The sequence below is a fragment of the Cebus imitator genome, unplaced genomic scaffold, assembly GCF_001604975.1.
Source record: "Cebus imitator isolate Cc_AM_T3 unplaced genomic scaffold, Cebus_imitator-1.0 Scaffold18, whole genome shotgun sequence".
Taxonomy (NCBI): domain Eukaryota; kingdom Metazoa; phylum Chordata; class Mammalia; order Primates; family Cebidae; genus Cebus; species Cebus imitator.
In genome coordinates this window covers 633040-644589 of record NW_016107333.1, presented here as the reverse complement: position 1 = coordinate 644589, position 11550 = coordinate 633040, and the positions used below count along the sequence as shown (strand labels likewise).

The 11550-nt window shown below is 44.0% G+C and overlaps 1 protein-coding gene across 5 annotated transcripts in view; it reads right to left on the bottom strand.

Annotated features, from left to right (window-relative positions):
- Positions 1 to 4672, bottom strand: part of ZHX3 (zinc fingers and homeoboxes 3) — a 123513-nt gene extending 118841 nt beyond the window's left edge. For all 5 annotated transcript variants that reach the window (XM_037732556.1, XM_017511910.2, XM_037732557.1 and 2 more), the window contains exon 1: positions 4505 to 4672. The gene's annotated coding sequence lies outside the window, so the exon portion shown is untranslated. The remainder of the gene's footprint in view (positions 1 to 4504) is intronic.
- Positions 4673 to 11550: the final 6878 nt, after the last annotated feature.

The following is an 11550-nucleotide window of genomic DNA, read 5'->3' as shown; positions in this document are numbered from 1 at the left end:
TATGAGACAAGTGGAGGGAAGCGACTGTACAAAAGACAAGAACATGGCATGTCTGAGGAACTGAAGGTGTTCAACCTGACAACCACTGTAAGAAAGGAGGGGAGCCTGGAAAGGGCATGAGTCAGGGTAAGTGTGGATGTGAGTCCAAGTGCAGTGGAAGTCACCAAGCAGTGGGGTGGCATGCTTGGGTTTACTTTTTAGTAGGATCATTCTGGCTGCTGTGAGGAAAATGTTCTAGAAGAAAGCAACAATGGAAGCTGGGAGACCAGCTAGGAGGCAGCAGAATCATCCATCTGGAAGCGGGGTAATTAAGAAGATGGAGAAAAAGAAGGGTTTGAGATATTCTAGAGGCTAGGCCAAAAAAACCACACCGATGGGTTGGATGTGGGGTGAGGAAATGAGAAGAATCACAGACAACTTTCAGGTGTCTGGCCTGAATAATGAATAGACAATACTAACACTGAGACAGAGGCCTGGAGGGGAGAGTAAGGAAGGGTCAGGAATGAGGAATGCCAATTTTGAACCTTGAGAGGAATACTGAGAGATCAGTTCTGAACATGTGAAGTTTGAGATCACTGGAACAGGAAAGTGGTAGCTGAAAATGCAAGCCTGGAACCAGAGAAAGGGCAGGGAGACATAACAGAAAGAGTCATCTGCATCCAGGGGGTACTAGGGTCCTGGGAACTGATGAGATCATTTAGAGAGAGAATGTGATGAGAGAAGGCAGGTAGCAGAGCCATAAAAGAAAAGAAATAATAAGAAATCACGGTGATAATTTAAAACTGAACATGGTAACATAGCCCACAGAAAAACACATAGAACTGGCTCAAATACATGCTCAATAAATACCTGTGGAACAAATATAAATTCTTAACACATCCTTTTAGGCCTTTAAAAAGTAAAATTTTCATTTAGGATTCCCCCTTTCCCACCATCACCACCAAGTTCTTGTATCTTTGGAGGATAAGAAAAACAAGTTTTTGAAGGTCTCTGTTTGGATTGTGTTCAAGGAGCTCCTTTTTCTTAAAAGTAAAAAGCAACTCTTTTTGCTAAAAACTCACAAAAATTAAAAGCAATCTACCTGAAATTCAAACCTTTGAAAACCTTACACTCACATTACAACTTCTTTGTAAAAATTCTGTCCCAAGATATGTTTTCCAACCTCATATATTAAAATGCAATTATACATTTTACTACAGATACTTCATCTTGAAAGATGAAACTGGTACTTTCAAACGTTCAAGAGTCACAGGAGAGATGTAAAATTTCAAAAGGTCAAGGATTTATTTTAAAATGTTAATTTAAAAAAAACAACAACTTTAAGTATACCTGCTAGGCCATGCAAAAACTGATAAGCAGGGAGATGAAAAGGACAGAATTGCCAGGATAATAAGTAAATATGAACAGCTATTCCCCAAATGAAAACACATTAAAGCTATTATATATCTGGGTATCTGTTGACACACATACAAAAAAACCTACTATGCTCTTGAGGCTTATACTATCACTATGAACTACAAAAATTGAAATCACAGCTGTAAACATAACTGGGAAACTTTATACTTCTCAAAAATGTCCAATGTGACACAGGGATAATGCATAAGAAAGCAAGCCAGCAACATTTGACAAAAATGTTCCTTCCCTCAATTGTTCAAGTTAAATCAAGACTGTAATTCTTTTTAAGATCATAGCCTCACTTTGTAAAATTCTTCTTCTCAGATGTGGAAGAGAAAGGAATATCCTGACTTTTAAGAAACTGTTATTTTACCTCGTAATGTAGCTACCTAAAAAGCCTAGAAGGCTACCAGCAAGGTCACATGAATAGATGGATAATGAGCATTCATTCTTTCCTTCATTCATTCAACAAATATTAAGTACCCGCAATGGGCCAGGTGCAGTTCTGAGCCCTGGGGATATATCAGTGAAAAAAAAAGTCTCAGCTTCTGGGTTAATGAGGGAGAGAGACAATAAACCAACAAATCAATATGTATTACCAAGTGGTAATAAGAATGGCAGGATAAGGACAACAGGGAAATTGGATGTACTTGATAGTGTGGTCAAGTAAAACCAGAAAACCTAACTTTTGAGAGGCCTGAAGAAATAAAGGAGTCAACCATGTTAACATCCAGGGACCAGAGTTCCAGACAGAGGGAACAGCTAATGCAAAAGCACCGAGGCTGGAGTATGCTTGACTTTTTTCTGTGATAGAGTCTCGTTCTGTCGCCCAAGCTGGAGTGCAGTGGTGCAATCTCAGTTCACTGCAACCTCCGCCTCCCAGGTTCAAGCAATTTTCCTGCCTCAGCCTCCCGAGTAGCTGGGATTACAGGAACATGCCACCATGCCCGGCTAATTTTTTTTTTTTTGTATTTCTAGTAGAGAAGGGGTTTCACCATGCTGACCAGGCTGGTCTCGAACTCTTGACCTCATGATCCACCCACCTTGGCCTCCCAAAGTGCTGGGATTAAAGGCATGAGCTTGAGGTTTTTAAGGAACAGCAGAGATCTGTCTGGCAAGGCTCGAGGTGAAGACAGTTGTCAGGGAAGAGGGTTAGCCTGGGAGGGGACAGCAAGGCCTTCAGATTTTACTTTAAGATGAGAAGCTACTGGAGGGCTCTAAGCACAGGACTAACGTGATCTGACTTTTTTGAAAGGATTGCAAAGAGAAACACAAGTTCCTACTCATAAAGCCAAGATATATCTCTCACAATCTAGTTATAATTGAAAGGAAAAAAAGCACAGAATAAAAGTTGTATAGTATGATAGCATTTTTGTAAGAAAAAAAGTCTACGTGGGAACAAGGCTAAAAGACTTAATACCAAATTGTGGTTTACTATGGTTTGTGGGATTATGGGTTTTTTTGCAATGCTTTTCTTTGTTTTTCAAGTTTTCTGCCTTAAACATGAATTACTTTGGTAATTTTTTAATGTTATCTTTAAAAAGAAAAAAGCATTCCACCATGAGACTTCCCTGGTCTGAAATCTTCAATGTGAAAAACAAAACAAAACAAAACAAAACAAAACAAAAAAACTCAAAACCAAAAACCAAAACAACATGGGGAACATTTTTTTCCAAAAATTACCACACTTCCCATGCAATGTTTGCCTGTCATGAACCACTGCACAAATCAAGCCCCGCTCAATGTATCAAGGTCACAAAACCAACTTGGTTAATATGTTGATCATTACACAGAGGCTCTGTCCTCTACAGCAACTTTGATACCGTCTTTCCAAAGCAGCAACAGAAGGGCCCTTTTCATTCATTTTCTAAGTCTCTTTGATACTATTTTGCGCTTCTGGATTTTTCCACTGTATGTCTCTTAGAAACAAATTAAGCTCGAATAAGTTGTTCCAGCTAATGAAGTGCGTTTTTGGCTCCTTCTCTGTGGTTCAGAATTATCCGGCAAAATACCAATTGTTTTAGGACGCATTTTCTCTTAGTTTTGAAATATTGCAATACTAAGTTACCACAAATAAAGAACATCAAGATAACAACACACAAAAACGTGTATAAATGGAAACTACTGTAATCCTTAAATTGAGACTGTGTGGATGCCTCATGAATCAACAGTTAGTATATCTAGATAAATATATACTATGTGTTCACATAGATAAAAACAGAAAGGAGTATTCCTTCCCACGTCACTACCCCCACCCCAAGTCATAAATTTCTTGCAGGACACAAGCCCAGGGCAATCACTGCTCAGAAATGCAAACCATGCAACTCAAAATGACTCAAGCTCTCGAACACTTCCCACCTAAGTCCCACATCCCATCCACTCCTCAGTCACTTCCAACATGCTTCCCTGAATGACAGTCCCACACTGGGAAGGCTTAACAAGCCCCAAACTCCACTCACAGGCCACTCAGGGAATCCGGGGACCTGGGGCCGACGCGTGGTGTTTTCGCATGGGCAAACAAGGGTCCCAAGATTCAGGATGCTACTGTACCCCGCATACTGGTTGGAGTCCCGGCTCTGCCGCCTTCCTTGGTCGAGCTGACACTCTTTACACTGGGGGCATGGGCTGCCACATCCCAGCAGCGTGCAAGGGCCCGCGGGCGTGGACGCAGGCGGCTGTCGGGCGCACACGGGGGGCGCCCACTCGGGCACGCACTCTCACACGGTCAGGCGGGCCTACGCGAACGCCCCCGCTTCCCCTCCACCACCCTTTTTTGCGCCTTTCGCGAAGGTGGCACGCGGGGCTACCCTGACCCCCAGGACCCCTGGACGCCCGCGCCTGGAGCCTGGGGGGTGATGACAGATGGCGGAAGGCGGGGCTCCGGGGGGAAGGGGCGGAGCCTACCAGCATGGGGGTGCTGGCGGCTGACAGAAAGACCAGTGGCAGCCAGCAGGAGGGGGCTGACGGAGACTGCGGGCCGGCCGCGGGCCAGGCGTGGCGGGAAGGAGCTCGCGGAGACACAGGGGCTGACAGGCAGAGAGACAGATAGACATCGGGGACTGACAGCCGCGGGGGCACGCGGGGCCGGCTGGCCGTGGCGGGCGCTCACCTGGCAGCGGCGGCGGTGGCGGCGCCCGCGACTGGGCCGCTCTTCCCGCGCTGCGGGCCTCCCTCCCCGCGGCCGGGCGGCCGAGCGGGCGGCCGGCGCAGGCCCCGCAGAGGCGGCGGCGGCGGCGACGCCGGAGCCGCGGACTGCTGAGCGGCGGGGACGCAGCTGCACCAACCGACTCCGGGCTGCTCGGCTCGGCTCGGCGGCTTTCGGAGGTGCTCGGCTCTGCTCGGCTCTACTCGGCTCTGCTCGGCCTTGCTCGGCTCGGCTGGGGGCGTGGCCCGGGGTCCCCCGCCCAGGTCGCCTCTGGCAGCCGCGGGGCGTGGTTTTCAAGCTGGCGCGAGCCCCCTGTCGTCGCGGGGAGCGGACCTTGCCCCGGGCGCATGCGCGGGCATCCTACCAGCTCTTCACCCTGCAGAGGCTGAAGAAAACGGGGAAGGAGGGGCTGGGGGCGGATGCTGCGGTCCCACAGGTTCCTGGCTTTTGTACTCCATATCCTGGTCTTTCCAGAGGACCACTTAAGGAAGGTCACACCAGGTTACACTTTCAAAAGGATGTGTATGTAGGCTTGCAGGAGTTCTGGCTCCTGTCTGCCCCTACTCCTCCAATTCCAGTGTTTCCCAACAAGCGTCGCCTGGGAGTGGTCTTTTATTCCCCCCAAGGCTTCGCTGCAGTTTTTAATGTTTTCTGGTTTCTTTAAAATAATAATAATAAAAAACCCCTAACTCTTGATGGCGGCTTTAACACTGAATCTTCAAGTACCTGAGCTTTCAAGCATCAGTCCGCCTCCTCGGGTCCACTAATACCGTCCTTTCTTCATAGCTATTGTGTAACCTGTAACGCATGGGATGGGGATGGACACTTTTCTGAATTCTTGTCACGTGTACCAGGCACCTTTTTAGTTATAGAACCAAGTGTGCAGCAAATAGGCTCAGAAAGTGGCTCCAACCTTTAGAATCCGGTGGTTAGTAAACAGCAGAAGCTCTACAGTCTGACACACCTGGTGGGAATCCCAGATCTGCATTAATCTGGCAGGTTAATAATTGTCTGAGTGACTTTGAACATGTTAATCTCTCATCTGTAAAAGGGCAATGAAATACGACTAAACCAATAGGAATATTAAAAGAGTTAAATGACAGCACATTTGAAGGTTTCTTCAGAGTGCTTGGTGTCAATAAATAAGGCTGACTTTAACTTCAAGTAACTTTAGAACCTTCCGATACCAAAAACCAGGGAGCATATACACAAGTGTGAGCGACGTGTCCAAGTTAACAAGTCCATAGTCAAACACCCATACTTCTGCCTTAGCTTGCTCCTTTCACAACCTTCCCTACCTCAGTTCATGTCAACTCCATCCATCTGGTGACTCCAGCCAAACCACTGGAGTCCTCTTGGACTCCTCTCTCCCTATCATATCCCACATGCAATCCATTAGAAAAGCCTGTCAGCTCTACCTTTAAAATATCTCTTTTTCTCTTTCCTAGAATATTGTAGTAGCCTCCTACCTGTTCTCCCTGATTCCACTCTGCTCTCATAGAAGCTTCTCTCAACACAGCAGCCAGAGGGATCCTGTTGAAACCTAAGCTCAAAAGCCCCCAGCGGTTTCCCATCTCAGAGTAAAAGCCAAAAAAAAAAAAAAAAAAAAAAATATGAAGGGGGTGGGGGAGAGTGGGGCAGGTCTCACTCCGTCTCCCAGGCTAGAGTGCAATGGTACCATCACAGCTCACTGCAGCTTCAACCGCCCAGGCTCAAGCGATCCTCCCACCTCAGCTTCCCGGGCAGCTAGGACTACAGGTGCATGCCACCATACCCGCCTACTTTTTTAATTTCCAACATGTTTTTATTTCAAAGGCTTCTGTGGGAAGTAGAAAACTTCCTTTTTAAAGTTTCCTTTCTTGTTAAAGAATCAATGGCTCATAATTGTAATCCCAGCACTTTGGGAGGCTGAGGCAGGTGGATCACCTGAGGTCAGGAGTTCGAGACAAGCCTGACCAGCATGGTGAAACCCCATCTGTACTCAAAATACAAAAATTAGCCAGGTATAGTGATGCACACCTGTAATCCCAGCTAGTTGGAAGGCTGAGGCAGAATAATCACTTGAACCTGGAAGGCCGGGTGCAGTGGATTACACCTGTAATCCCAGCACTTTGGGAAGCCGAGGTGGGCGGATCACGAGGTCAGGAGATTAAGACCATCCTGGCCAACATAGTGAAACCCCATCTCTACTAAAATACAAAAATTAGCTGGGCATGGTGGTGTGCACCTATAGTCCCAGCTACTTGGGAGGCTGAGGCAGGAGAATTGCTTGAACCTGGGAGGCAAAGGTTGCAGTGAGTCAAGTGCCATTGCATTCCTGGGAGGCAGAGGTTGCAGTGAGCTGAGATTGTGCCATTGCACTCCAGTCTGGGCAACAAGAGTAAAACTGTAAAACTCCATCTCAAAAAAATAATAATAATAATTCTGGAAGAAAATACGTAACAAAGATGGATGTGCCAACTGCTTTGGGAAGCACAGAGAATGGCATAATTAACAGTATACAGGAGTGTGTGGGAAGGCTTCCCAGAAGAAGTGACTTTGGGGCTGCATCTGAAGAGTTGTTGAGATAGAGATTCCAGGCAGAAGAAACAGCATGCATTTAATACCAGTGTTGAGAGTTATGTCACAAACGGTTTACCCACTGAGGCAAATTACTTTCCTTTAAAAAAAAAAAAAAAAAAAAGCAGATTTCAGGTGATCCCTATAATAATGTCACTAGTACTTACATTCTGATGAGCTTTCTCAAGAAGGAAGGAAACTGCTAGGAGTCTAGTTAATGCAATATAGTTACAACCTGACCTCTATTTTGCTAGAATGGGCTACATCTGTCAACTTTTTGTGCCAGGGTCCAAAGGCAAAGAATTATCAGATAAAAGGTTACTGGCTGCAAGCACCAGAAACCCATTAGACCAATTTAAGGAAAATAAAAGGGGACTTTATCTTTAGGCTTTGGATGGGGTGGATCTCTCAGAGGCCAAGGGAAAGAAACCAGCTGGGCTTTTGGATGGGCTGGAAGCAGAGCAAGTAGAGCCAGTATGATTCCAAAAAACTTGTTTTCTCTGCCTCCAGGTATTAATAATACAATGGGAAATGTGTCTACTAATCTCCCCTAAGTATATGATACAATTCCAACTACCCAGACACTAAAACTCCCTAATCATTCCAATTACAAAATCATGTAGAAAAGCTTCTAACTGACCCAACTTGTGGAGGACTGTTCTCTTCCTCCAGAACAGTCATGGCCAGCTTACAGGCATGAATTTCACCAGGAATCCACCTCCATGGATCAAGGAATGGTCAATTACCAGGAAAGGGGAAATTATTGCTAGCTGAGGAGATACCTTGAAAGAAGTCCCCCACAAAACTGCTGGTTCCACATAGTGGCAAAACCCCTGGGAAGCATTTGGTAGTGACAGAGGAAACGGTTATTGAGTTCTTGATTTCTGCATAGTACAGAGGCCTTTTTCAAGTGGCAATCAAAACAAAGTTGGTTTTTTTGTTTGTTTTGAGACCTTGTCTTGCTCTGACACCCAGGCTAGAGTGCAATGGTGCAATCTTGGCTCACTGCAACCTCCGCATTTCAGGTTCAAGCAATTCTCCTGCCTCAACATCTCAAGTAGCAGGGATTAAAGGTATACACCACCAAGTCTGGCTAACTTTTGTATTTTTAGTAGAGACAGGGTTTCGCCATGTTGGCCAGGCTGGTCTCAAACTCCTGACCTCAGGCAATCCACCCGCCTTGGCCTCCCAAAGTGCTGGGATTACATAGGTGAGCCACCATGCCCAGCCTGAAAGATGTTTTTTTCTCAACAAAAAAGCGGACAAAAACTGGGATGCTCTCCATAACACCTCTATAGGCACATGATAGCATTGTACTTCCTTACAATAGCTTGGATTTGTGCATAGCCATATGACTTTCTTTGGTCAATAAAACGTGAGTATAAGTACAGTCACACACTGCTTAATGAAAGGGATGTGTTCTGAGAAATGCATCATTAGGTGACTGCGTCGTGCAAGCATCATGCAGTGTACTTACACAACTTAGATGGTAAAGCCTACCATACACTTAGGCTATATGGTATAACCCATTGCTCCTAAGTTACAAACCTGTACAGCATGTTACACTACTGAATACTGTAGGCAATCATAACACAGTGGTATATATCTGTGTATCTAAACATAACTAAACATAGAAAAGCTACAGTAAAAGTAGGGTATAAAAGTATTTTTAAATGGTACACCTGTATAGGGCACTTACCATGAATGGAGCTTGCAGGACTGGAAGTTGCTCTGGGTGAGTCAGTGAGGGAGTTGTGAGTGAATGTGCAGACCTAGTATATTACTGCATGCCACTGTAGACTGTATACACACTGTACTTTTTTTTTCTTGAGACAGAGTCTTGCTCTGTTGCTAAGGCTAGAGTACAATGGTGCCATCTCAGCTCACTGCAACCTCTGCCTCCTGGGTTCAAGTGATTCTCATGCCTCAGTCTCCCTAGGACCTGAGATTACAGGTGTGTACCGCCATACCCAGCTAATATTTTATATTTATAATAGAGACTGGGTCTTGGTATGTTGGCCAGGCTGGTCTCAGACTCCTGTCCTCAAGTGATCTGTTTGCCTTGGCCTCCCATAGTGCTGGAATTACAGTTGTGAACCACTATGCCCAGCCATACATATGCTAAATTTATTTTTTAAATGTTTTTATTTGGCTAGGCACAGTGCCTCATACTTGTAACCCCAACACTTTGAGGGGCCATGGTGGGAGGACTGCTTGACGACAGAAGTTTGAGACAAACTGGGCAATATAGTGAGACCCCTTCTGTACAAAAATGGTAAAAATTAGCTGGGTGTGATGGCACATAATATAGTCTCAGTTACTCAGGAGGCTAAGGCAGGAGAATCACTTGAGCCCAGGAGTTTGAGGCTGCAGTGAGCTACCATTATACCACTGCACACTAGCCTGTCTTTAGATGAAGAGCCTGTCTCAAAAAAAAAAAAAAAAAAAGGAAAGAAAAGAAAAAATAACATGTAAAAAAGTTTTTTTCTTCAATAATAAATTAACCTTAGCCTAATTTTTTTAGCTTCTAAACTTTTAAATATTTTTAACTTTTTGACTGTTTTGTAGTAACACTTTGTTTTTTTTTTCTTGAGATAGGGTCTCACTCTGTCACCTGGGCTGGAGTACAGTGGTACAATCTTGGTTCACTGCAGCCTCAACCTCCCAGGCTCAAGCAAGCCTCCCATCTCAGCTCCCCAAGTAGCTGGGACAATAACACTGAGCTTAAAACACAAATCCACTGTAGAGTTGTACATTTTCTTTCTTCATATTTTTATTTTATATTTTTTTTTTTTTTTTTTTTTTTTTTTTTTTTTTTTTTTTGAAACAGGGTCTCATTCCAGTGCCTAGACTGGAGTGGAGTGGAGCACTCTTAGCTCACTGTAACATCCTCCTCCTGGGTTCAAATGATTCTCCTGCCTCAGCCTCCCAAGTACCTGAGGTGTGCGCCACCATGCCTGGTTAATTTTTGTATTTTTAGTAGAGATAGGGCTTCATTCACCATGTCTCAAATTCCAGACCTCAAATGATCCACCTGCCAACTATAAGCTTTCTTCTGTTAAATTTTTTTTAACTTTTTAAACTTTTTAGAAAGAAAACATTACCCTTGGCCTACACAGGATCAGGATCATCAATATTACTGTCTTCTACCTTCATATCTCATCCCACTAGAAGGTCTTCATAAGTAACAATATGCACAGAGCTGTCAACTCCTATGATAAAAATGCCTTCTTCTGAAATCCCTCCTGGAGGACCTGCCTGAGACTATTTTACAGTTATTTAAGTACACTCTAAAATAATGATGAAAAGTATAGTAAATACATGAACCAGTAACAGTCATTTATTATCAGTATCAAGTTATTTGTATTTATTATCTGTATCATGTACTGTACATAATTGTATATGCTGTACTTTTATACAACTGGCAACCTAGGTTTCTATACATCAGCAGCACCACAAACATGTGATTAATGTGTTGCACTCTGATGTTATGTTGGCTATAAGGCTACTAGGTGACAGTTTTTAGGCTCCATTACAATCTTATGGGACCACCATTGTATATGCAGTTCATCGTTGACTGCACATACAATGTTGCACCATTGTATATGCAGAACGTCATTATGTGGCATATGATTCACTGTACATCACTCCCAGGTCCAAACTAAGTCTTGATGAGATATTTGTACCCCCGTGTTTATAGTAGCATTATTCACAATAACCAAAAGGTAGAAACAACCCAAGCATCTACTGACAGATAAATAGGAAAAATATGGTATATACATAAGAAAGAATACCATTTAACCTTTAGAATGAATAAAATTCTGACATGTTACAACATAGATGAAACTCAGGGATAGTTTTCTAACTGGTTAAGTAAACCAGTTATAAAAAGGCAAATATTGTAGGATTCCATTTATGTAAAATTCCTAATATAGTCAAATTCATAGAGACAGAAAGTAAGGTGGTGGTTGCCAGGGGCTGGGGGGAAGGGAGAATTGGAAGTTATTGTTTTATTGGTACAGAGTTTTGGTTTTGCAAGATGAAAATAGTTCTGGAGATTGGTTGCACTGTTGTGCAATGAATATGCACAACATATTAACTTCATGTTAATTTCATGTGAATGAAGTTAACACTAGTGAGCTGTTCACTTAAAAATGGTTAATATGGGGCCAGACGCAGTGGCTCACGCCTGTGATCCCAGCACTTTGGGAGGCCGAGGTGGGCCGATCACTTGAAGTCAGGAGTTGGAGATCACCCTGGCCAACATGGTGAAACTCTGTCTCTACAAAAAATACAAAAATTAACTGGGTGTGGTGGTACACGCTTGTAATCCTAGCTACTCGGGAGGCACAAGAATCCCTTGAACCAGGGAGGCAGAGGTTGCACTGAGCCGAGATTGTACCACTGCACTCCAGCCTGGGCAAGAGAGAGAGATTCCATCTTAAAAAAAA